General features: G+C 43.3%; 1 protein-coding gene across 1 annotated transcript in view; it reads right to left on the bottom strand.

Annotated features, from left to right (window-relative positions):
- Positions 1-17,751, bottom strand: part of znf532 (zinc finger protein 532) — a 195,147-nt gene extending 177,396 nt beyond the window's left edge. The window contains exon 1 of the mRNA XM_041185665.1: positions 17,625-17,751. The gene's annotated coding sequence lies outside the window, so the exon portion shown is untranslated. The remainder of the gene's footprint in view (positions 1-17,624) is intronic.
- Positions 17,752-27,870: the final 10,119 nt, after the last annotated feature.

Below are 27,870 nucleotides of genomic sequence, written 5' to 3' on the forward strand. Positions count from 1 at the left end.
TTGGATCAGTTATTGTCCTGACATGAGGCAAATAATCCTATGGCAATCCTGTCATGTTAAGACACAGCTAAATCAATGATTTGTCACTCATTGTTACTGCCATTAGGCCTTTACATAATATTCCATTCAATCACATTTTTCTTAAGATTGAATGTTTCCAAAAAAAACTATAAAAAAACTAATGACGATCATAATTTTAGTGGGGCAAGAGATCACTCATATTCCTTTACAGTTGAACATCATGGCTTTTTAAGAATCTGCAATGAAGAAATGTAGAGGACTGGGAAAAAAAGGGTTAGTCTTAGTCCCTAGGAAATATAAAGTTACACAAACCCATCATTCCACCATATCAAATCTTTCTCTAGGTACTTATTCAACTCTCTCTGTTAAATTCTCCAGGTTAATATTGCAGGATGGATTTAGAAACCAACTCTTTCACCACCAAAAATAAACGCTCATGCACAGTTACTCAAAAGGGCACATTTGGAACATTCCAATTCTGATGGGGATCTTCCGACACTGCTGAAGGCTTAGATGGCCAGCAATGTGACAACTGCTTTTACAGTTGTTGCCTGTGGCAATATGCCTCCGTGCTGGAAGAAACAAATTACCTCATGGCCTTGTGTTCTCCACCTCCTGGGACATGCATGCCATCTTACTGGAGTATAAATTAAGTTCAAAATTCAGCATGGACACACCGAATGAAGACACATGAGGATCTTGCAACACTGATATCCAGTTATAAAATTACTATTACTTTTTTAATTACTTGTCTCAGGATGTGGGTGACGCAGGTAAGTCTGCTTCATCCCTAACTCCCACTTCAGAGGGTATCCTCACACTATGCTGTTTCAAATCAAAAGAAAACTGATTGTTCTGTAGCTGTTGACAGCCAGAAAAAAATTATCAAAAACTTTCCAAAAATAGATGCAAGATTTTTTTTTGATTGCTGAGAAAGGCTAATGAATTGTTTCAAAGTAGCTCATTAGCATTTTAACTGGCCCAGTATTGTCCCAGCTTTTTTGCAAACAAGGCTACATACACTGCTTTTTAAAATTATCCCAAGATGTAACTGTGTATAATGTATCAATAACACTCTAATCAGACATTTTTATTCTCCCACTGTCCATAAAATTTAAAGCTCCTTTTAACAACTGCATCATTTTCATCTATAAAAGGCACAACCAGATCACTGTGGGAGCAAAAATAATGTAGATGGATTGAGCTCAAGGTGTCTTTTGCAATGACAGTACTGCCAAATTTGGTCAGCTCTAGGCATTTCTACTCATCCAGCCCACCGGTAGGCTACCTGTTAAACTGTAAATGTTAACTCTTAAATGATGTGCCCCTGAAAACCTTATATCCCTCTCTGAGCTATGGTGTTTTAGGAAGGCACCGAGCAGAGATCAGGCACTTGGCAGGAAGAGGATATGAATTTGAGGGGGAGTAGCCTTAGGCCATGACACACATCTAGCAGACAACATTGATAGCTTGCAGTCCACCTACAGATGTTGAGCAGTAAGGAAAGGAGAGGGAATTGATGTTCCTTAAAGAAAGAATGCCATTGCTTCCAAAAATACATAAAACACTGAACTGCCTAGATACTAAATTTTAACTATCTATTTAATATCTAACTGCTTGCTCAAGAAAACATGATTTTCATGATCATATCCCCACTGAAAGTTAAATGACACCTTCCTTTCAGAAAAAAATGTTAAATTATCATTGAGGGGCCATAACAGATTAGACCAGAATTCGACAATAGCTGTGAGGAGCATAAATATATTACAATATCTCATTATTTATCATTTTCAGGTTAATTACCTATCACAACGCCTGGGGCAATCCAAGTCGACTTGTCAACCAATCAGCACCCTTTTCTCCTAGTGTAAATTGTTGTGATTGTTTGAAATTTGACATTCTTGCGTTTGTCCTGACAAGTGCAAGATGAAAAATTCAGAGGCATGTCTCTCTTTTCAGCAATATTACCTATTCTGTTCAGTTCTTGACGTGCAGTATTCTGTACTGTGATAATTCCCCATGTGGAATGGATAATCAAATGGCTTTGGTCTACTTCGGAAATACCTCACAGGTTCCTAGATGGCAGACGCATGGGACAGCATATCTACTTAGAGTTGATCAAATCATTTCACATAGATCCCTTATAGCTAACAAGCAGAGGATAACCCTGCTCTAGTCTGCTCTAGATACAAATCCTTTCTAATCCCCTAAACTGTATTCTTTCTGTTTATCACATAAAAATGGGCAAACATCATGCCAGTACTGATGTGAGTTATTAATAGCTGTTTTTAAAGTCTGTTTCACCAAAACTGTGCATGTATCACTGTGCATTAGCAGAATTCCATGCTAACTACTTTATAAAATGTGCAGTATTTTTAAAAATGAAGTTGTGAAAGTGCAATAAAAACAAAAATAGCTGGAAAAACTCAGCAGATCTGACAGCATCTGTGGAGAGGAATACAGTTAACCTTTCGAGTCCGTATGACTCTTCATCAGAACTAAAGAAAAATAGAAATGAGGTGAAATATAAGCTGTTTGAGCGGGGTGGGACAGGTAGAGCTGGAAAGTGATAGGTGGAGGCAAAGGAGAGATTGCCAAAGATGTCATAGACAAAAGGACAAAGGGTGTTGACGGTGGTGATATTAGCTAAAGCATGTGCTAATGGTGGACATTAAGGGTAGAAAGCAGGACAAGTAAGTGACAGATGGCCGTAGTGGGGGTGTGGTGGGGGGGAAGGGATTGAAATAGGACTCAGTTTCATATCCTTGCGCCCTCACCTCAATGAATTTCGGGCTCGGCACGATGCCAAACTCTTCTCGCCGCCTTCATCTCCGTGCTTACTTCTTTGGGCAGCAGTCCTCCCCTGTTCAACAGGCCATCATCAGCCCAAACAATCCCTATCCACCACTACTCTCCACTGTTTGGCTGAACTTGTTCTCTACACTGTACAATTTCTCCTTAAACTCCTCTCACTTCCTCCAAATAAAAGGTGTGGCTATAGGTACCCGCATGGGCCCCAGCTATGCCTGTCTCTTTATGGGGTGTGTCGAACATTCCTTGTTCCAGTCCTACTCCGGCCCCCTCCCACAACTCTTTCTCTGGTATGTCGATGATTACTTCGGTGCTGCTTCATGCTCTCGTCTGGACCTGGAAAAATTTATTAATTTTGCTTCCAATTTCCACCACATCATTTTCACATGGTCCATCTCTGATACTTCCCTTCCCTTCCTTGACCTCTCTGTCTCAATCGCTGGTGATAGACTGTCCACCAATATCCATTACAAACCTACCGACTCCCACAGCTACCTCGACTACAGCTCCTCACACCCCGCTTCCTGTAAGGACTCCATCCCATTCTCTCAGTTTCTTCGCCTCCGTTGCATCTGTTCTGATGATGCCACTTTCAAAACAGTTCCTCTGACATGTCTTCCTTCTTCCTTGATCGAGGTTTTCCACCCACAGTGGTTGACAGGGCCCTCAACCGTGTCCGGCCCATCTCCCGTGCATCCGCCCTCACACCTTTCTCTCCCTCCCAGAACCATGATAGGGTCCCCCTTGTCCTCACTTATCACCCCACCAGCCTCCGCATTCAAAGAATCATTCTCCGCCATTTCCGCCAACTCCAGCATGATGCCACCACCAAAAACATCTTCCCTTCACCCACCCTGGTGACATTCCACAGAGGTCATTCCCTCCTGGACACCCTGGTCCACTCCTCCATCACCCCCTACACCTCAACCCCCTCCCACGGCACCTTCCCATGCAACCGCAGCAGGTGTAACACCTGCCCCTTTACTTCCCCTCTCCTCACCGTCCAAGGGCCCAAACACTTGTTTCATGTGAAGCAGCATTTCACTTGCAGTTCCCTCAATTTAGTCTACTGCATTCGCTACTCCCAATGCAGTTTCCTCTACATTGGAGAAACCAAACGCAGACTGGGTGACCGCTTTGTGGAACACCTTCGGTGTGTCCGCAAGCATGACCCAGACCTCCCTGTCGCTTGCTATTTCAACACTCCACCCTGCTCTCATGCCCACATGTCCGTCCTTGGCCTGCTGCATTGTTCCAGTGAAGCTCAACGCAAACTGGAGGAACAGCACCTCATCTTCCGACTAGGCACTTTACAACCTTCCTGACTGAATATTGAGTTCAACAATTTTAGATCATGAACTCTCTCCTCCATCCCCACCCCCTTTCTGATCCCCCTATTTCCAGTAATTTATATAGATTTTTCTTTTCCCACCTATTTCCATTATTTTTAAATGTATTTCCATCCATTGTTTTATCTCTGCCTTTTAGCCTATTTCGATCCCTTCCCCCCACCCCACCCCCACTAGGGCTATCTCTACCTTTTTTATCACATGCCTTAGATAATATCACCACCTTCAACACCTCTTTGTCCTTTTGTCTATGACAACTTTTGATTATCTCCACCTATCACTGGCCCTACATCCAGCTCTACCTGTCCCACCCCCCTTAAACCAGCTCTTTGCTATTTCACCTCTTTGCTATTTTTCCTTAGTTCTGTTGAAGTGTCATACGGACTTGAAACGTTAACTGTGTTCCTCTCTGCAGATGCTGTCAGACCTGCTGAGTTTTTCCAGGTATTTTTGTTTTTGTTTTGGATTTCCAGCATCTGCAGTTTTTTTTGCTTTTGTCACTTACTCGTCCTGCTTTCTACCCTTAATGTCACCATTAGCACATTTCTCAGCTAATATCACCACCGTCAACACCCCATTGTCCTTTTGTCTATGATACCTTTGGCAATCTCTCCTTTGCCTCCATCTATCACTGGCCTTCTACCCAACTCTATCTGTCCCACCCCCCTCAAACAGCTTATATTTCACCTCATTTCTATTTTTCTTTAGTTCTGATGAAGAGTCATCCAGGCTCAAAAGGTTAACTGTATTCCTCTCCGCAATTGCTGTCAGACCTGCTGAGTTTTTGCAGCAGATTTCCAGCATCCGCAGAATTTTGCTTTTATCTTGTGAAAGTGCAAGCCTCCTGTCTGAATCTTACAGCACAGACAGAAGCCATTCAGCCCATCATCCTGTACTGACTCTTTGAAAGAGTTATCGAATTTGTGCCACTTTCACATTCTGTCTCCATAGCCCCATAAATGTTTCCTTTTCAAGTAATTCCCTTTTGAAAGGAAGTCACCAATCCAGTAAATGTCCTCTTCTGCCAGATTCACTGGATTGCATAATTAACACATTGGTCATCCAACTCATAAAGATCAAAGATAATCATGAAACATTCAATCTTGTAACAATTTTGTCAATGGCATTTTGCCCCAGCACCCCTTGGTCAATATTGATATTTAAATTCAACAACGTTTTCTTATCATCATAAGACAAAGTGACATCAAGTCACTCGTGAGAAAGCAACATTCCTTCTTCCCCAGCTTTGTATCACTTCCTCTTGACTTTAACTCACTTAACAATTACTGCAGCCTGCCATTATCATGCAAGCTCACTCAGTCATGGTGGGTAAATAGACAGAGCATGGGTCCTAAGACAAGAAGCAGGCTGTTAAACAATATAAAAGAGGGTGGCATAGGATTATAGATATGCTTATAGTTTAATCTTTCAAATAGCAAATATGTTACCCAAGATCATCATCATCATTTTGCTTTTATCATCATTATCATGTGTGCTTTAGGAGACAGGTCCTTGGATCGTAGTCTTAGGTATGTCTCTCTGTCCTATGGTAATCTTTTCATTTTCCAATAACTTCAATTTTCAAGCCATCCAGCATTGATAGTCTCTTCCTTCCACTTCCTCTTTCTCTTTGAAATCTTCCCTCCATAATGTCTCCTACTCGTCTGTTTCCTCTTGAGCCCTACCCAGACTTTCTGTCTGCTCCTAATTACAGTCAGCAAATTTCTTTGTTTGGTCACTCTCCTGTATACTTCATTGCTTGTTACTTTTTTCTGTCCAGCTGATCCTTTCCATTCTCCTCCAAACCCACAGTACCATTTTTAAATGAAAATTACTCATCATACAATTGACTAAACTACTGTCACTTAATTCTTGTATTTCCACATAACACTTTAATTTTGCCAGTGAATGCTTCCCCCGCCACCCCCAACCCCAACCAATAATTTGCAATCATAAGTTTTTATAGGGAAAATGCAGGCATCCTGTGTAATCATTTGGCAAGATGTAACATGCAGTCTTTTCTGAGACATCAATTGAACAAGATATTGACTCTAAGTACAGCAATTAGATTTCCCTTGCTGGTATTTATACATATTGGATAATTGGTTTTCTATTTGTTGCATGAAAATTGATAATTCCAGCAACGGAAATCTAGTGTTCCCCTGGAATTTAATTACTGGTTGAGAATCCATTGGGAATGTGGCAGATTGGAGAGCTTACCTTGTTGTATCGATTATAATGAAAGCAATACGAATTAAACAGAATATCACTCTGATAATCTTCAGGTTACTCAAGTAGTTATTCTATCTTTGGTAAGGGAGGCTAAATCCTTTTACTACATGAACAGAACTAAGCCTGAGATTAAGAATGATTACTGCAATATCATATTTTATTCATCAGTCAGCTAGATTAATTCTGACTTTTGAATGTGTAGTTAGTGGTGACTAAAGTACCAAGATGGCTCCATCATTCAAAAGAAATTAACAAGTATTTTATCAACAGGTCAACCTTATACTCTTTATGCCCTTAAAACCAAGGCTCAGCATTACTTAGGCATTATGTCCCGGCTTATCTCAACAACCTCATATAACACCTTTGCTGTGCAGGGCAAGATTCGCAGGTGCGACTGAAAGATTAGGGCAAAAGATGAGTTCTGAGAAAATTTTCAATGATGCATAAGGAGAAACAAAGCGAAAGACTTTTGTTTATATAACACCTTTCATGACCTCAGGAATCCAAAAATGCTTCAAATACACTAAAGTACTTTTGAAGTGTAGTCACTGTTGTAAAGTAGGAACAGAGGCAAAGAATTTAGGGAGGGCAGCAGGAAAATGGGACTGAAGCACCAGAAGACTCTACCACCAGTGGGGTGAAGAAGGAGTCAATGACAAAAAGAAAAAGAATTGGAGGACAAAAAGATGCAGGAGTGGACATAATGCTTCGACAAGTCCTAGAGGTGAGGGTAGGTTGAGGCTGTGGAGGGAATTGAAGGTGAGGATTTTGATTTAATACATTGAAATACTGAGAACCAATGTACACCAATTTAGATAGGAAATGCGGAATGCAGACAAAGAGAACAGATGCAATTGGTTCAGTTAGAGTTCATGTAGGTGGAGGATGGGAAACTGGCTGAAGGTGACAAGGGGGTGGGTAAGAATCACCTTCATTTCTACTAATGGTGGTGGTCCTTAACACTACATATTTGGTACTCCATCTAGCTTGCTCAATGAAAAGAAAATTTGAAATATATTTATCCACATACAACCTTAAAGGCCCAATTTTACCATCCTTGTCCTTTGAGATCTGGGCCTATGAAGGGGGCAGGTTGTTTCAAAATCACAGCATCCCCTGCTTCTCCAAATTGCATTCATGTCTAATGTCATTTTAACAGGTCTATTTAGAACAGCACTGAAGGGCCTCAGCCCTGACAGGAAAGATGAAAAGTTGAGGTCTGATGGTGTTAGACACAAGAATTAAAACAAACAATGCTAGAAACACTTAGTAGATCGGGCAACATCTATGGAGAGCCATATCAGGTTGAGGTGACATTTATCCCTCACCCTGGCCACTGTCCGAGGCCGAACCAGAAGTTTTGTGGCCTTGGTGTCATATTTGACTCTGAGATGAAATTGCAACTACCAGTGATGTAGAGCTGCCGGAGCACACTGGAACACCACTTCAGCACCTCCTCTTCCGGCCAGTGACAGCCCCGACTCCCCCTGAGCCTGAGGAACATACTGGGAACTTATAGTCGCTGCCGTTGCCGTGGAACTACATTTCCTGACAGGCTGGAACTGCTCCCAGGTCTTTTGTGCACGCGCCGGCTGGGAACTGGCTGGCACATGCAGTTTGTCTTTTGTCACTCCTTAGGCTGGGGAACGGTCCTGCGCACATGCGCAGTACAAAAGGCCCCAAACACTACGAAAGTGCAGGTCGGGTGACCTGAGCCAGAGTGCCATTACACAGGAGGTGGCCCACAGAACTGGACACAGCAAGGGGACAGGAGAAAGGTCCCAGAACTTCCTGATGTAAAGTTAAAGTTAAAGAAAGTTCCAAGTTAAAGAAATAGCTGCAAAGGGAGAAGCAAAGTGTGGTTAAAAGAAGTCTGAAGATCCGAGGAGGCAGTTGAAGGGCAGTGGCTCCTTACTGATGGTCTTTGGAGCAGTGGTTTTCTGTCTGACATGGCCGAATATCTGAAAGTGTGCCTGGAAGGTGAAGCTTGAGTGTACGTGGAGGTCCAGAATAATTGCAGAAGGTGAGATTGAAATCTTGAAGGTGAACAATGTGCCAAAACTACTTTCCACTTCCAGCCTACTCAGTACTCATTGCCAGTCTGAAGGCAGAATTGAAAACAGCTGCCCATAGGAAACAGGACAATTTCTAAAATCTCCAAGCTCAACATAACGTAATTAATTCAACGATGGACCAAGGCAATTCTTAGGACATGAAATGTAAATGATAAAAGCAGTGATGACGAGGATGATATGGTGAATCCGGTAGAGAATGTGCCCTTAGGCAACATTATTAAATGAGCAATGTGCATTTGTAAGTGAGCAAGAAATATTTCAATCTACAAAATAAAAGACAAAGTTATGAAACAAAAACCAAAGTTGATGAGGCAGATGAAGCTGGAAGAACGATTCAAGAATGGCTCCCAGCACAGCACATCGATAATCTGAACCCTCTCCTACAAGGAGAATCAAAGATGCCCACAGGTGGGAACTTATTACAGGTACCCTGCATTTATTATTCAGTGATACATCTTACTTTTCTAACTATTTTATTGACTTTAGACTATAGCTAGCCAAAACTTGGGCTACTGTAATATAAGTAGGCCTAGTCTTATATACCATATTCGAAAACCTAAATTATTGGAAAACTGAAACGGGATCGGCCTGGAGGAGTTTGGATAACCGGTACTCAACCTGTAAAATGTTACATAATGAAATTCTAGTTACATTAAAGACTAGTGATTCAAAATACCACACATTTCAAAATAAAATGCCTATGCCTACTGGCACTAATGCTTTTCACTTAAAAAATATAGTTTGCTGATTTTTGAGGACTCAAATGATTAATACATGGGAAAACAACATAATTGTAGATTTAGAAATGATATGGCCAACACATTTTTTTCAGAGCTCCTGCAGTTCAAAATTTCCCACTACACCACTGGCAACTACATATTCATGCCATCACTAAGATGGACTGTTTTTATCTCCATTACATAACCTGACTGTGCCCCTGCCTCAACCCATCTGCTGCTGAAATTTATTTCTCTAGATTTGACTATTTCAACTCATTCTTGGCTCCCTCCCGTGTTCTGCTCTCAATAAACTTGAGCTCATTCAAGACTACGCTGCCTGTGACCAACCTGCACCAAGCACCATTCACCCATCACATCATGCTCATTGACGTACATTGGCTCCCAGTTAAACAAAAACTCGATTTAAAAATTCCCATCCCAATCCCTCCATGATCTCTGTAATTCTTCCAGCCACACAAGACTCTGAGATATCTGCACTCACCTAATGCTGTCCTCTTGAGTATCCCTTATTTTAATCCCTGCATCATTGGTGGCTGAGACTTCAGCTGCCAAGTCCCTCAGCTCTGGAATTTCCTTCCAATATCTCTCTAGCTCTTTATATCTCTTTCTTCCTTTGGAGACACTCCTTAAAACAATGATCAAGCTTCTGGTCCTCTGCCTTATTATCACCTTTCTTTTATTCATTCTTGGCAGGTGGACATCACTGATAAGGTCCTAACTGCCCTTGGGAAGGTGGTAGTGGGCTGCTATCTTGAACTGCTGTACACCCACGCTGCTTTTAGGGAGGGAGTTCCAGAAGTCTGAACCAGCGGCAGTGAAGGAATGACAATATAGTTCCAAATCAGGATGATGTGTGGCTTAGGGAGAACTTGTAGGAAGTGGCATTCCCATGCATCTGCTGCCCTTGTTCTTCCAGGTTGTAGATGTTGCAGGTTTGGAAGGTTCTGTTGAAGGAGCCTCGGTGAGTTGCTGCAGTGCACCTTGTAAATGGCACACGCCACTGCCACAATGCACTGGTGGTGAATGGAGTGCCTTTCAACGTGATGGATGGAGCGCTATCCAAGTGGGCTGTTTTGTCCTGGGTGGTGTAAGCTTCTTGTGTGTTGTTGGAGCTGTGCTCATCCAGACAAGTGGAGGGTATTCTATCACACTCTTGGTTTGTGTCTTGTGGATGGTGGACAGGCTTTTGGAAGTGAGGAGGTGAGTTACGCAACTCAGAATTCTCAGCCTCTAGCCTGCTTGGGTAACCATAGTATTTATGTGGCTGGTCCAGTTAAGATTCTGGTGAATGGTAACTCCATAGACTGAAGCAGGCAGAGCAGGCAATCTTACAGGTTTGGAATTAGGCAGTCAGAAACACAACTTTGAGTCAAAAAGGATGCCAGGGTTATAAACAGGGTTATAAACTTGAAACAGTGGCTATGGAAAGGGAGAGGATGGACTAAAGGATGATGGCTTCTGAATTCCCAATGTTTAACAGGTAAAAGCTAAGACTCAACCATTGTTAAGTATTGGACAAGTAGTTTAATATTACAGGAGCAGTGGAGGTTAAATATGCTACATTGAAAAGGTGCTATATAAATGCAAATTGTTGTACTGCATGTAAATCAGTTTTTGTCCACGTGCTAGTAGTCTTTATTTAGGAGTTCCAGGCAGGACTTAACGTGCATTTAAAACTGGACACTAAAATGAAGAAAAAAAAGAGATAAAAACAAAAAACTGCGGATGTTGGAAATCCAAAACAAAAACAGAATTACCTGGAAAAACTCAGCAAGTCTGGCAGCATCGGCGGAGAAGAAGAGAGTTGACGTTTCAAGTCCTCATGACCCTTCAACAGAACTGGGTGAATCCAAGGAGAGGGGTGGAATATAAGCTGGTTTAAGGTGGAGGTGGGGGGGTGGTGGGGGGGTGGGTGGTGGTGGTGTTGGTGGTGGTGTGGGTTGGGTGGTGGGGGGAGAGAAGTGGAGAGGGGTGGTGTGGTTGTAGGGACAAGCAAGCAGTGATAGGAGCAGATAATCAAAAGATGTCACAGACATTCTTAATTAGCACATTCATTTAGATAATATCACCAACTTCAACACCTCTGTGTTCTTTTGTTCTTTTGTCTGTGAATTTCCCCCCCAACCTTAAACCAGCTTATATTTCACCCCTCTCCCTGGATTCATCCAGTTCTGTTGAAGGGTCATGAGGACTCGAAACATCAACTCTTTTCTTCTCTGCCGATGCTGCCAGACCTGCTGAGTTTTTCCAGGTAATTCTGTTTTTGTTTTAAAATGAAAGAAAAGCCTGAAGAATCCCAGTGTTATTTTTCTTAACATACAACATAAAAGTGGAAAGGAGGCCATTCTGGTCTGTAGGTTAGGGCTTTTGCATTTTTCTTTAGTGATATAAATTTCTACTTCCATATCCTATCTTCACGCTTTGAAACAATTCCAGCAGTGCATTAAGTCAGGTGGAGAGCCAAGAAAAAAGCGAGGCAACTGACAAATCTGTTCTTTATATCCCACACTGCATTAAAATCAGTTCCATGGAAATACTGTAAGCATCAGAAGGCAGAAATATCTACCCATTTTGAGCTCCAGAACTTGGGCCCAAAAATGTTAAGAGTTGCAACTGTAAATTTATCTTTCATTACTGAAAGCATAATTGAAGCCTTCCTCTTCGATCATTTTCCTTTATACTGTACAAATTAGAGGTAGAATCAAGAAATCTCATTGCAGGGATACATGCACAGTCCCCAGAACTTCAGCCAATATCTCTAATACAAAAGCAAAATACAACTGTTGCTAGAGGCTTCTGACGTTGTTCCAATGAAGTTCAACGTACGTTTGAGAAACAGCACCTTATCTTTCAAGTTGGCACTTCACATCCTTCTGGACTTAACATTGAGTTCAACAATTTCAGATCATAACTTCTGCCCCACTTTTTTACTTTATTGTTTTTGTTGGGTTTTGGATGGCAGCTGTTGATGATGAATCTGTCTTTCCCATTTAGCCCCACCCTTTTTCCCTTTACTTGGCCCATTCTCATCCACCTTTGTCCTGCACTATCATCCCTTTTGTCATTCAATCACTCCAGCCTATATTGTACAAATTAGAGGTAGAATCAAGAAATCTCATTGCTGGGATATAATACAACATGCACAGCCCCCAGAACTTCAGCCAATATCTCTAATACAAAAGCAAAATACAACTGTTACTATTTGACCCTATAACAGATCTTCCTTTTTGTTCTTCTCCCCCTCCATTCTTGCATTAACCCTATGACCTCTCTAACTTTTTCCAATTCTGATGAAAGATCAATGTGCAACTTCAACTCTGTTTCTCTTTCCACAGATTTCCAGGCCTGCTGATCAGTTCCAGTATTTTCTATTTTTATCTCTATGGGATATACTGAAGTCATCAATTTGTCTCTGAAATGGTGGCAGTTTGCCAAATCTTTGAAGTGCAAAGCGAACCAGAGTAAGGAAAAATGAACAGATTTCTCTATTTTGATTCCAATGCCATCAACTAGATTTCCTGAAGCTTTCCATTCCATTTACACCATTGCAGAAAGTTGTACCTTTGGTTCATCAGAAACAGGGCAAATTGGTAGAAACAAAATCTCTTGATCGAAGATCCAAGTTCTCCACCTAACATGCATGAGGAGAGTAAGGAGAAAATCCACATTCTACTTTATCAAGCAACAGGTAAGCCCAATCAGCAAGCAAGACGTGCAATCCACTGGACTTTCTAACAGTATTAAAACTCACAGAACCTAGTGAGAAGTCATTATCTCAATCAAAATATTGAAGGCTATATGAAAAAAAACATGCTCAAGCTGAGAACAGCCTTTTTAAATGATTAGAGGAAAGGGTTTTATTTTTATTTGTTCATGGGATGTGGGCTTCGCTGGCTGAGCCAGTATTTATTGCCCACCCCACGTTGCCCTTGAGAAGGTGGTGGTGAGCTGCCTTCTTCAGCCACTGCAGTCCATGTGGTGTAGTTACACCCACAATGCTGTTAGGGAGGGAATAACAGGATTTTGACCCAGCGACAGTGAAGAAACGGTGATATATTTCCAAGTCAGGATGGTGAATGACTTGGAGGGGAACTTTCAGGTGATAGTGTTCCCAGCTGTTTGTTGCTCTTGACCTTCTAGATGGTAGTGTTCATAGGTTTGGAAGTTGCTGTCTAAGGAGGCTTGGTGAGTTCTTGCAGTGCATCTTGTGGATGGTACGCACTGCTGCTACTGTGCAACGGTGGTCGAGGGAGTGAATATTTGTAGATGAGGTACCAATCAAGCAGGCTGCTTTGTCCTGGATGGTGTTAAGCTTCTTGAGTGTTGTGGGACCTGCACTCATCCAGGCAAGTGGAGAATATTCCATCACAACCCTGACTTGAGCCTTGTAGATAGTGGACAGGCTTTGGGGAGTCAGGAGGTTAGTTACTTGCCGCAAGATCCCTAGCCTCTGACCTGCTCTTGTACCCACAGTATTTATACAGCTCATCCAGTTCAGTTTCTGGTCAATGGTAACCCCCAGGATGTTGATAGGGGGTTACCATTGACCATAAACTGAACTGGGCTAGCCATATAAATAGTGTAGAACTTGTTTTCTCAACTACTTCATAAACTTGAATCGCTGGATTCTTCAGATAATGTTTTGCACTTTGATAGGACTAGTAAAGGAAAGAATTTGGAAATCCCTTTGCCCTGACAAGAACAACTTCCTCCATTGTTATACATAGCTTGGGTGGTATAGTATTTATCTGGATTAGCTCTCACTAAAAGCCTTCGACTTACAACTCTTTCATGTAAAGAGAATTATATAAACACATCATCATTATTCTGCTCATTAAAAGTTCAGGCTAGATTTGCAGTGTTAGAATCTCCCTCCTATTTCCGATGAAAATACTGTCCTGCCTGGTGAAGTAATAGATTGATCAACTGTCTGAGAACCAAAATTCCCTCCTCAACGATAACCCCAAAAAGCAACAATAATAGCGTTCAATAACAAAACTCACAGATTTAATTTCAAATCTAAAGATGTGCAAGGAAGAATTCATGTATTTCACAAATTTTGAATATAAATGTTGGAGAGGCGTTGTCTACTTTTATAACCCTCCTCAAATCTCAATTCATATCCCGAGCCTTTGACTGCCCCTCTTAATTTCTTCTTTCCTGGCCATTTTTCATTCTTCTTTTTAAAACATACAAACGTACATTGTTAGTTGTAGTCATCTAATCATAAAGGATAAGTAACAATTCAATGGCATAAAACCCTGTACTCAAAATCCCAAATATTTCTCAGAGTGGACAGTCAGCTTTTAAGTGTAGAACAGTTGCAGGAACACTAAGAGTTCCCAATTTCAAAATAAACCCAGGAGATAATGCAGAGAAATCATTCCCAAAGAAAATATCAATATAAAGGGTCATTACCTTCTCTGGATGTGCCACTGAACATACAGATTGTTCTGCACATGACTATTTTCAGAAAGAAATACATCTAATGAGGGGAGGATACTTATGGTTACAAAACGGTGTGCAGCAGTAGTTTTGTATAATGCACACTATGGCTTTCATTCCCCACTGTGACAATACATCTGGCTTCTGCTCAGCACCTCACTACAAGCGAATGGGTGAGAATTGGCTTTTGTGGGCATGGACTTGCAACCTACCCATCAGAGGCATGGCACATTGGTGCTTATTTTCTAAATGTATGGGTTTAAAGTAGACTGGCAGAGGCTTAGGATGTCTTTTTCTGCAAGGAAATATGAAAGATGATGACAGAGATGTATTGGCCCAAATCTTCTGGTCTCTGGATCATCAGAGACCGGACATATGACTCTCCAAAAGTGAACATACGAGGGATTGGCCTGTGAAGTTTAACCTTCTGATGGGCAATTCCCTACTGCCCAGGAGCCTCTATGAATGTCTCTGACCCAGCTTAGGGCAGAGACTTGGGCTACATAAGCGCAACTTACTTTGATAGTTACCCAGGAAATATTAGACAGATTAAAACCTGGTTGAACAGCTGGGTAACTCCACGCTCTTCCCACCACCAAATCACCCCCCTGGACCCCCCCACCAACTACCAGCCCGGACACCAGACTACCCCCTGACCTGGCCTGACTAACCCCTCACCTGGCTATTCCCCCGACTACCCAACTAACCCCTCTGACCACTTGATACACCGGGACCTGACCCAACTAACCCCTGGCCTCCCTTATACCTACTGACCTGACCCTACTATATCCCCACCCGACTACCCCCTGGCCAGCTGTCTATCCCTTTAACCACGCAAGCAGCCCCTGACCCAACTACCCACTCACCCAACTGCCTGACCACCCACCTACCTACACATCCACCAATCCACATTGCCACCTACCAACACACCCACTGATCCACACACCCATCTACCCAAACACTCACCTACCCACACACTCACCTACCCACACACTCACCTACCCACACACCCACTCACTAACCCATTCACCAACCCACACTCATTCATTAAAGGACTGCACCTTTAAACACTTACCAGAAAATAGCAGCCACTGTCGTAAAAAGGGGAAGTGTTCTCTATTTCCCCTGACTCTACTCCATTTGCTGGAGTTAGATGGGATATGTTGTGCTGCACATTTGTGTGTGCACCCTGGAAGAAATGGGCAATACCGTTGGGTTGGAAAAATCTTCATGGGCAGTGTTAATGCATCCAGCATTGGCCTCAGTAACGATGACCATAAAACTACCATCAATTGTCATTAAAACGCCAACTGCTTCACTAATGCTCTTTAGGGAAGGAAATCTGCCGTCCTTACCTGGTTTGGTCTACACGTGGCTCCAGACACACAGCAATGTGGTTGACTCTTAATTGCCCTCTCAGATGGGCTAGCAAGCCACTCAATTATAGCAATTAGGCCTTGCCAGTGACACCCAGATCCCATGAAAAAGTAAAAGTTGAAGAGGTGTCCTTGGTGCAGCACAGGTGACAGGAGAGTGGGCAGTAAGCACATAGGTAGTGCTGGGCATCATCACCCTCCTGGCATCAGTGGGGGAGTAGTAAGAACAGGGGGCAATGCTGCCAATCACAACTGAGCACCCACCTGAGCACAGGCAAGGTCTTTGGCTCTGCTGAGTCATTGTGCAAACCAAGTGTTTTGAGACCTATCACTTGGTTGCATCAGTGCCCAAATGGCAGCCATTGATCAGTTTAAATTGGGGCCACACTTGGGCCGTCCCACCTCCGTTCCTGCCCTCGCAGGGTTAATCAGATATCTAATCCATCTCCACATCAATTAAGGAGTCGCCCCATGAAACGCAGGCTCATTTTTGTTTCCCCTCAGGGTTGGGTTCAGAACTCGGAAACGGTCCCAACATCTGTTCCTGCCTCGCAGCACAAATCCAGCCAGAGTGTGGCCCTTCTGTAGAACTCTGATTGAAGATAGGAGAAAGAGCTTGTTCTTTTAAATTCAAGACAACAAAACAAGAGATTGCAAATGCCCTGATCCATTAATTCCCCTCCACCCCAACCCCACACCTCCATCTGCAACTCCCACAGTACACAATGGCTAGTTTGGAAAATATGTGAAGCTTGTAAGTAGGCAAACAATTTCCTTGTCCAGATTACAATGAGTTTAACTGACAAGGTTCAGACTATAGTATTATGATTTGAATAACATCAGCCTTATCATATGAAAACTACACTAGCAACCTCAGAACAAAAATAACATGGGCTGGCCATGAGCTTTTATATGTCACCTTTAAATGTCACATCGTATAAACTGATGAATACTGGCATCCAGGAAAGGGCTGGCATGGTTGTTGCATACTCTAAGCCTAATATTTTCCTCCTACATGTTTCTACTGTCACAAAGTGTGACTTTAAAAAAAAATTTAATAAATGTCCTTCTCATGTCAACAGGCAAATGTTTTCTCCTGAAAATGAGTGACATGGGTTGGCCTGAAAGATCTACTTGTTTTTCTTAAAGGGAGCACAGAGCACATTTTTTGTAACTCACTGAGGGATGGACACATTTTTAGCACCTGTGGCACCTTGAATATATGTTGTAAAACTCACCTATCATAAGGGAGAGAAGTGAGGGGTGACAACAGAAACCAGATGCTCTCACACAACCTGGCAAGCATCAGGAGCAGTGTCACCCTAGGTCGTTCTCAGGAATTCAGAGCAGAGCATAAGCAGAGATCTGAAGGCAGCCTGCTGGCCCTGTCAGTAGCAAAAAAGGAGACTCACCCTCTAACTGTCCGCAAGGTATTTTAGGGCAGCAAGTCACACAGAGCAATGAGCCAGTGAGGTGTGATACCTAACAACAGGGACAACTTTACAAAATTACAGTTTTACATCTAGTAGACAGCGAAAATTTAAGAAGCTGTTCAGTTTTATGTTAGAAACTCACCAAGTAATCAGTTCTGTCCATGTTATGATCCAAATGATCAGTGCACTCTGAAAAAGAAATTCAGTACTCAAACAGTTAAGGTACACATCTTTTTTTAAAACACACTGAAACGAGCTGCACAAATGAACTGCAAAGGCTTCTGGGCAGTCACCGCAGACTGTGTGCATGTCATCATGGCTGATAGCATTACAGGACCCATTTAGGTATCCTCACAGGCTGCCAGAGTGAGAGAAATTAATTCTCATCATGTGACTTGCACTTGAGCCAATTATACTCCTGATTGTAGTCTAAGAGTAAAATAATAAACACAGCACTGACTTCCAAATGTGGCTGCACTGTGTGCTCAGATCAACTGTCCTGTGAATTACAGAAGCAGTCTCTTAAACTATCATTGTAATACATTCCCAGTCTCTCCTGGGATTCGTGCAATGGTCATGGTTTAACACTGTCGCAAATCACATCACATTCACGTGGACTGATGCTCACTCACTTTGGTTTAAAAACATAATCTGTTTTATTTCGTCTTGCCCTGAAAAAAAAACCACACATTTGTCTGTTTAATTAGCTTTAAGCTGGTACTTTTAGTAGCATATCCAGTCTTCTTAATAGCATATTAGTCTATCTCCCATGGTGTTGTGCGTACAGAGTTGTGATCAAATGCCGTCTACAAACGTAAGAGGCGGTGGGGGGGGTGGGGGATAAGTGCCCAGGCAGGAATGTGACACTGAAGGCCAGGAGAGGCAGTAGTGCAAAGATGGAATGAGGAGAGACAGAGAGCTAGAGGAGAATTGAAGGATAGTGGAGGGCCAAGCGAGATGGGATACAGTTTGAGAGGGATAAAATAGGGTAAAGTTATTGGCTGGATGGCGGTTGGGATAAAAGAGTTGGAAAGTAAGGCATAATGAGAGGCAAAGGAGGCAGGGAAGAAGATCAAAGGCTACTGCAGTGGAGCCAAAGCCTAAAGGAACCTGTACAGTAAACTAGGCCACAGCACAATCAAGAAAAGAAGGGGACAGCAGAACTACATTAGTGTCTGACATGAAGATACAGAAAGGTTCGAGGCCAGGGAGGGGAAGAAGCTAGGGAACAGTAAATGAAACATCCCAAGGCACTCAACAGGAGTGTCATGAAGCAAAATTTAACACCAAGCCATATAAGGAAATATTAGGGAAAATGTCTAAAAGCTTGGCCAAAGCAATAGGTTTTAAGAAGCCACTAAAGGAAGGAAGAAAGATAGAGAAGCAGAGGAGGAAATTCCACAATAAGATACTTATCAGCTAAAGGCACGGCCACCAACAGTGGAGCAATTAAAATCGAGGATGCTCAAGAGGTCAGAATTAAAGGAGTGCTGATATCTTGGAGGATTGTGAGGCTGATGGAGATTACATAGGAACATAATAGCAGGAGTAGACTATTTAGCCCCTCGAGGCTCCTTTGCCATTTCACTCGATCGTGGCTGATCTTGTACCTCAACACCATCTTCCTGCACTATTCCCGTATCCCTTGATATAATTGGTATCTACAAATCTATTGTGGTAATCTGATATGTAATATACCTTTAAGAAGAATGTTATAATGGAAGGTCATATGATCTTAGTATCCACTAGCAGAGTAACGCTGACTTAGTAGTCAGTAGTGAGTAGTCTAGAGTTAGAGTCTGTAATGTAGAGACAGGGTTTGAGTTGTAAGCACACAAGTGTAGCTGCTGAGTTCCCTTGTAAATAAATAGAATGTATTTTACATAAGAACTGTCTGCTGATCTACTCTACCAATGGTACCAACTCAGCCATCCTGAAACAAGCATGCAACCTGGATCCATTAGTCCAACTAAACTAGTGACTAGGATCCAACATCTATCAACCTCTGCTTTGAACATACTCAATAAATGAGCCTCCACAGCTCTCTCAGGTAGAGAATTCCAAAGATTTACCACCCTCTGATTGAAGAAATTCCTCCTCATCTCGGCCCTAAATGGCTTACCTCTTTTTCTAGACTGTCCCCTGGTTCTAGACCCTACAACCAAGAAAAACATCCTTCTTGCATCTATCTTGTTGAACCCTGTAAGAATTTTCTACACTTCAATGAGATAGGGAAGGATGCAGCCATGGAGGGATTTGAAAACAAGGATAAGAATTTTAAAATCATAGTGTTGTTTAATCAGGAGCCAATGTATGTCCGCAAGCACTTTATGAAGGCTGAACGTGACTTGGTGTGAGTTATGACATGGGCAACAGATTATTGGATGACCACAAGTATCGGATGATAGAGTGTTGGAAGCCAGCCAGGGGTGTGTTAGAATAGGTATTGTTATATTTGAAAAGCATACCCACAACTAACATTAGACTGACTGGTCTATTGTTACTGATTGATCCTTAAATCCTTTTTGAACAAAAGTCAGTGCAACATTGGCTACATTCTTGGGTTTGACTAATGGGCTGCACCCATGGAGGGAGCATGTCTGCTTATATATGATGTTTATTACAATATGCAGGTCTGGTTCCTGACTAGAATTACGTGTAATTCAAAATATCTAAAAGAAATTAGTGAACTAGATGGGTTTTTATAACAATGAGTATGATGTTTTACAAATTTCCAGATTTTTTGGATTCAGTTTCACAGCTTGTCATTGTGGTATTTTGAACTTGGTTGCTAGCATATTGCATTAACCATTAGACCACTTATCCTCACATGTCCATCAAACCCTGTCTCTGCATTATAACAAATGTCAGCAGATTTTTACTAGAGTCGAAAGTAAAAACAGTTAAATAAAAATATGAATAGGCCATTAAAATAGAAGAATATGTCATTCCCTCACACAAAGCTAAAGCAATTGTAACATGTTGGGAGTTTTCCTAAAGTAGTCTTGTGGGTGAATGCTGGAACCAGTCTGGTGCTAAGCCATGCAGACCAAGAAGATTCCAGCTGTGAAATTGGGCTCTGTAGCAGTTCCAGGTGCTGGCACAAAGTCAGGAAATGGCACTCACCATACATCCGGCCACTTGCAGTGAGGCCCATGTGGTGCCCAACGCTGGGAAGATGGGCTAATGCGGGCATGATGTGCATGCACTGGGAGCTTTCAATGAGACAGATTGTGAAGTCAAACAGCCGTTCTGGCTGATTTACACATTATTGAAACTAGAACCTTGCAAGTCCATTAAATGCATTTGCTAATCCCTCTCAGCAAAAAATGTGCTCAGCTGCACGAGGAACCCCCTACTACCACTACATGCAGATGAGGTACTTTTGACTAACTTCTTCTCCTGCAGTTTGTGGACATGCTGCAGATTGTTTCTGAAGGTGTTGTGGAGAGTTGCTGGATTTGGCAGGGAGCATTGCTGCGTCCATGCACTGTGGACAGAGGATTTGGTTCCTACCCACACAGATGCTGCAATAAGTATGGGGGATACAGTTTCAATGCCACTAGGTCTGCAACATGACGGACAAATTGGGCAGGGGCTGAAGAGTCGGAAATCTCTGCACAAGGGGAAGAGGAGGAGGAGGGCTCTTCACAGAAGCCCCCACCCACCAGGGGCGTTCATACCTCCACCCCAGCCAGGAACAACGCCTGAGGTGCCTCAGATTCACCGAGGAGGTGGTCACAGAGCTGTGTCACCTTCTTCAACAGGACCTGCAACCTCAGAGCTAAGAGAGGATGATGCTGACAATGGCCGTCAAGGTCACCATCGGTGTCAACTTCTATGCAACCAGATCTTTGCAGGTGACACAGTGGACAAATCCCAGTTTGCCATCCATCACTGCATCTGGGAGGTGATGCAGATATTTTATGTAAGGAGAGGCAATTCCATCATTTTATCTCACAGCAGGGAGATGTGTGAGTAGGCACATTGATTTTCCAGGATAGCAGAATTCCCAATGGTACAGGGAGCCATGGACTGTTTGCTTATGGCTCTATGGGCACCACATGTCAATGAGAAGAGGCACAGGAACTTCCACTCCATTAATGTGCAGATGACGTGTGACAATGCCAGACTGTCAGTGAGTGCCCACCATCCTGGCAACAGCCGTGATGCCTTCATCCTGAGGCAGTCTACAGTTCCTGCTATCTTTAAGCCACCACAAAGAACCAGAGGGTGGCTGCTTGGAGACCCCCATTCACTTGGCTGAGGAGCCCCCCTCTGTCAATTAACCACAAAAGGAGAATAGGCATGCAAAGGGAATCATGCTGCTACCAGAAATGTGATGGAGTAGACCATCAACTTTCTTAAGCCACTGCTTCGTTGCCTAGACTGTTCTGGGGAGCCCGACAATACTCCCCAGAGTGTGTCTCCAAGTTCATGGTCATCTGCTCTGCCCTCCATAACAACACAACTATGAGCATGCAGCTACAAGCCTAGAGCGCCATCTTGAAAGGAGGAGGAGGGGGTGGAGAAAGTGGAGGAGGCAGAGAGGAGGCATTTAGGACCTCTTCACTCTGGACATGTTGTCCGTGAGTGCCTGCTCGAACTTCCGAGCCTTTAGGAAAATATCAGTGATGTCTCATTAAAACATGCTCTTGGTCAAAATCCTGTCATAAAAGTAATCAAAAACCTTGCCATGTGTCTTTATCCAACAACCCATCCAATTACACAAACAAAAATTAATTATTCACCCTTGTGCATTCCACCTCTTGCTCCTGGATTTCCTGATCACGGGCGAAATGCACAAAGTTCTGTGCCTTCGCAAAGCTGGAATCCAGGACCTCCTGGATATACTTATGCATGGAGGCTTGTGAGATCCTACACAGATCACCTGTGGAGCACTGGATGGAGCCACTGGCATAAAAATTGAGCACCGCGGTCACCTTCACGGCCACTGGCAATGGATGCCTTCCATGACCCCTTGGTGCCAAATCCTGCAGCAAGCGGCATATATGACTGACCAGTTCGCTAGACACGTGCAGTCTTTTGCGACTGGTTCTCCGTCATCTGCAGGAATGACAAGCGCCCTCTATAGACCCTGGGTCCAGCGAGGCGCCTACGAGCGATGGCTTGCTGTGGATCTTCAGCTGTGTGTGTAGCAGTCTCTGTCACCCCTTTATCTTGAGGAAAGTTCTCCTCCTTTTGCCGACCAGGTGCTTCCACTGCATCTTCTTCTTCTTCCCTGCTCTCTGTAAGCCATGAGGCACGCCATTAAATCACCAGGCTCCATGATCCTTATGTTCTCCTCCTGCAGGATCAAAGACAGAGATGTGTGTGTTAGTATATGTGTCCTAAGAACCTCTTTTGTTCAAATCTGAAGGCCCCTTCATGCATGCTGGAGAGTGCTGGTTGCCACTTCACAGAATCACAGAATTTGGCACAGAAGGAGACCATTTGGCCCATCATGTCTGCACCAGCTCTCCAAATGAGATTTATGACCTAGTGCCATTCCCTGCCTTTTCCCTGTACCCCTGCACATTGTTTTTATTCAAATAATCATCTAATGTCCTCTTGAATGCCTCAATTGAACCTGCCTCCACCACACTTCCAGGCAGTGCATTCCAGACCTGAACCACTCGGGTGAAAAAGTTTTTTTCTCACATCACACTTGCTTGTTTTGCAAATCACTTTAAATCTGTGCCCTCTCGTTCTTGATCTTTTTATGAGTGGGAACAGCTTCGCCCTATCTATTCTGTCCAGCCCCTGATGATTTTGAACATCTTTATCAAATCTCCTCTTAGCCTTCTTCTCTCCAAGGAGAACAGTCCCAACCTCTCCAATATACCTTCATAATTGAAGTTTCTCATCCCTGGAACCATTCTTGTAAACCTCTTCTGCACTCGCTGCAATGTGTTCACACCCTTCCTATAATTTGGCGCTCAGAACTGTAAACAGTACTCCAGCTGAAGTCTAATGAGGGTCTTATATAAATTCAGCATAACCCCCTTGCTCTTGCTCTTTATGCCCCTATTAATAAAGCCCAGGATACTATCTGCTTCATGACTGCTCTCTCCACCTGCCCTGCCACCTTCAATGATCTATATACATATACACCCAGGTCTTTCTGCTCCTGCACCACTTCAAAATTTCACCCCTTATTTTATATTGTATGTCCATGTTCTTCCTACCAAAATGCATCTCCTCACACTTCTCTGCATTGAACTTCATCTGCCACCTATCTGCCCACTCCACCAACTTGTCTATGTCCTCTTGAAGTTCTACACTGTCCTCCTCGCAGCTTACAACACTCCCAAGCTTTGCATCATTCACAAACTTTGAAATTGTACCCTGCACACCAAGATCTAGATCATTAATATAAATCAGGAAAAGCAAGGGTCTCAATACCAACCCCTGGGGAACTCCACTACAAACCTTCTTCCAGCCTGAAAAATATCCATTGACCATTACTCTCTGCTTCCTATTTTTTAGCCAACTTTTTATCCACATTGCTACTGTCCCTTTTATTCCATGAGCAATAGCTTTTCTCACAAGCCTGTTGTGTGGCACTGTATCAAATGCCTTTTGAGAGTCCATGTGCACCACGTCAACAGCATTACCCTCATCGATCTTTTCTGTTACCTCTTCAAAAAACTCCAGCAAGTTAGTTAAACACAATTTCCCCTTTAGAGATACATGCTGGCTCTTCCTTTTCAACCCATATTTTTCCAAGTGGCTATTAATTCTATCCTGAATAATTGTTCCAGAATTTTGTCCACCACTGAAGTTGAACTGACTGGTTTGTAATTGCTGGGCTTATCCTTACAACCTTTTTTGAACAAGTATGTAATATGTTGCAATTCTCCAGTCCTCTGGCGCCACTCCTGAGTTCAGGGAAAACTGAAAGATTATGGCCAGTGATCCTGCAATTTCCACTCTCACTTTCTTCAATATCCTTGGATGCATCTCAGGTTCAGGTGCCTTATCAACTTAAAGTACCGACAGTCTATTCAACATTTCCTCCTTATCAATTTTGAACCCTTTTAGTGACAGAGTTTCCTCGTCTGTCACCATGGCTTGGGTAACATCCACCTCCTTGGTAAGGCGGATGCAAGGTATTTATTTAATACCTCAGTCATGGCCCCTTTGTCCATGTGTAAGTCCCCTTTTAGGCCGCTAATCAGCCCTACTCCTCCTTTTACCACTTATTACTATTTATATGCCTATCGAGGACTTTGGGATTCCCCTTTATGTTGGCTGCCAGTCTTATCTCATAATCGCTTCTCTAATATGCTTTTTCACCTCCCCTGTGAACCTTCTGTATTCCTCTTAGTTCTCGATTGTATTTCCTATCTGACACCTGTCATAAGCACATTTTTTCTTCTTTATCTTAATTTCTACCTCCCTTTTCAACCAGGGAGCTCTGGATTTGTTTGCCCTATCTTTCCCTCTCGATGGAATACACCTTGACTATGCCCAAACCAATTCTTTTTTGAAGAAAGCCCATTATTCAGCGACAGTTTTTCACACTAATCTTTTGTTCCAGTCTATCTGGCCCAGATCTGTCCTTGCCCGGCACTCATCCAGTTAATTATTCTTACTCTGGATTGCCTATTGTCTTTTTCTATCATCATCCTAAAATGTACAATACAATGATCACTGTCTCCTAAATGCTCCCCCACTGACACTTGGGCCTGAATCTTTGGCTCAGCGAGCGGGTGCAGGGCCTGCTCACTGAGGTGTAAAATGAAGCACGGTGATATTGGGCAGGTGTCCTGGCATCACCGCGCATCACTTAGATTTTCAGTTTGGCTGCACACCCGCTGAACTGTCAAAGGCCTATTAAGACCATTTAAATATCAATTAAACTAATAAACTGAGCTGCCCGTCCAACCTTAATGTTGGTGGGCAGGCCAAGAGCCCAGGTGGCCATTTGCATTTTCCATGGAGTTTCATCCACAGGCGGGATAAGATTTCAGGAAGTGCTTATAAATTGAATAAAAACTTTTATAAAAATTCATTGACATGTTCCAGCTCGTGTGACACTGTCACATGAGGGGACATGTCTTGAAATTTTTACTTTTCTTTATTAAAATTTTGGGAACTTAAACTAATCTCCCTGAGGCAACTCTGTGCCCCAGGGAGATTTCTGCGCTCTTTCGCTTCCGGGCTCACGTCACGCTGGGCAGGCCTTAATTGGCCCACCCACGTAAAATGGCAGCGCAGACCCGATCGGGGGTGCCAATTGGGTCGGCGGCCCCCCTCCCCTGCCCGCCCCTGCACAACCCCCCCCCCCCCCCGATAAAGGGAAAATTCTCCCCTTGATCTACTTGGCCCACCTCATTTCCAAGGTGTATATGTACATAGATCATTGAAGGTAGCAAGACAGTGTGTCTTTTCTTGTTGGACACATACTGCTGTAGAAAATTCTCTTGAACACAATCTAGAAACTTTTGCCCCTCACCACCCTTTACACTACCACTGTCCCAGTCTACATTCTGGTAATTAGAATCCCACATTATAACTACTCTATAATGCCTGTATCTCTCTGTAATTTCCCTGAAGATTTGTTCCTTTACAACCTTCTCACTATTTGGCAGTCTATAAACTACACCAAACAATGTAATTGCGCCCTTTTTGTCCCTAGCTCTAGCCAAACTGATTCTATCCTTAAACCCTCTGGGACTTCCTCTTTCTCCAGCAATGCAATGCTCTCCTTAACCAATACCGCCACCCCCTCCTCCTTTCCTTCCTTTCCTACCTTCTCTGTACACCTTGTACCTGGGAATATTTAACACCCTGTTCTGCCCTTCCTTGAGCCAGGCCTCAGTTATCATTACAACATCATAATTCCACATGGCAATCTGCACCTGTAACTCCCCAGTCTTATTTACTATGCTCCATGCATTCACATGCATGCACAGTAACCCTGATTTAGATTTTGTTACTTTCTTCCTCACCCCAACTTCATCTGTTAACTTACGATTCTCTATACCAGGGCTATCTGTCCCTCCCAGTATTTTATGCACCCTGGTATTCCTCTTTAATATTTTCTCTTGGTTCCCACACCCCTGATGGGTTAGTTTAAAGCCCTCCCAACTGCGCTAGCAAAATGTCCCGCAAGGAACTTGGTCCCAGCTCTGTTCAGGTGCAACCCATCTGGCTTGTACAGGTGCCATCTCCTCCAGAGTCAGTCCCAGTGTCCCAGGAATCTAAAGCCTCCTGCACCATCTTTCCAGGCATGCATTCATATGCCTTATCATCCATCTGTATCACTGGCATGTAATTCATTGGTACTGATGTGGACCATGACCTCTGGCTGTTCACCCGCCCCCAGAAGAATGTCCTGCAGCCGCTTTGTGACATCCTTGACCCTGGCACCAGGGAGCAACACACCATCCTGGAGTCACATGTACGGCCACAGAAACACCTGTCTGTTCCCCACGCCAATGAATCCCCTATCACTATTGCTCTTTCTTTCTTCTTCTCCCCTCCTGTACAGCCGAGCCGCTCGTGGTGCCACAAACCTGGCTCTGACTGCATACCTCTGAGGAATCAGCGCCTTCACCAGCTTCTAAAATGGAAAACCAATTTGTGAGCAGGACCCCAGGGGACTCCTGCACGACCTGCCTATTTCTCTTGGACTGCCTGGTGGTCAACCATTCCCTCTCTGTCTCCAGGCCCTTAAGCTGTGGTGTGACCACCTCTCTGGATGTTCTATCCATGTAGCTCTCAGCCTCGTGGATGGGCCACAGTGAATCCAGCTGCCGCTCGAGCTCTGAAACCCGGAGCTCAAGTTTTTGCAGCTGACAGCACTTCCTGCACATGTGGTCATCTAGGACACTGGTCGCATCCAAGATTTTGCACATAAATTCAAGACACACATTCCACTCAACTGAGCTGCCCTGCCATGTCTTAATTCTATTTCCTTCACATTAACTTTATTCTACTTTGGATTATTTATATTGCTTAATTATATTGGCCCTAAATTTCCCTTATTCCTGGCGCTTCTCAGTTAAATCCAAGTATAGCTACTTGTTTAAAATTATTACACTTTTCTAATTAACTCATCAGATCCTACTTACCAAGGCCACCACTCTTTTTTCTGAAGAAAGGTAGAAAAGGAAAGCAGCGTCTCCTCCCTCCTCACCGAACTCCCTCATTCACCTCTGCTCTCCCTCCTTTTCAACACCCAGCTCTTCTCGCACTCCTTATCAACTCCCATTTGGATGGCCAGTGCATTGAGCACTCATTGACTGTCTGAAACCCACCTGCCTCTTCCCCACTCCACTTGACTGATTGGTGGCAGCTTTACCCATTGGACTGCATGCTGTGCTCTCAGCTCAGGCACAGGTATTCTCTTATCCCACACTGCAAGGCTGCACTTTTAG

The sequence above is a fragment of the Carcharodon carcharias genome, chromosome 1 (assembly GCF_017639515.1).
Source record: "Carcharodon carcharias isolate sCarCar2 chromosome 1, sCarCar2.pri, whole genome shotgun sequence".
In the NCBI taxonomy this organism is placed as follows: Eukaryota; Metazoa; Chordata; class Chondrichthyes; order Lamniformes; family Lamnidae; genus Carcharodon; species Carcharodon carcharias.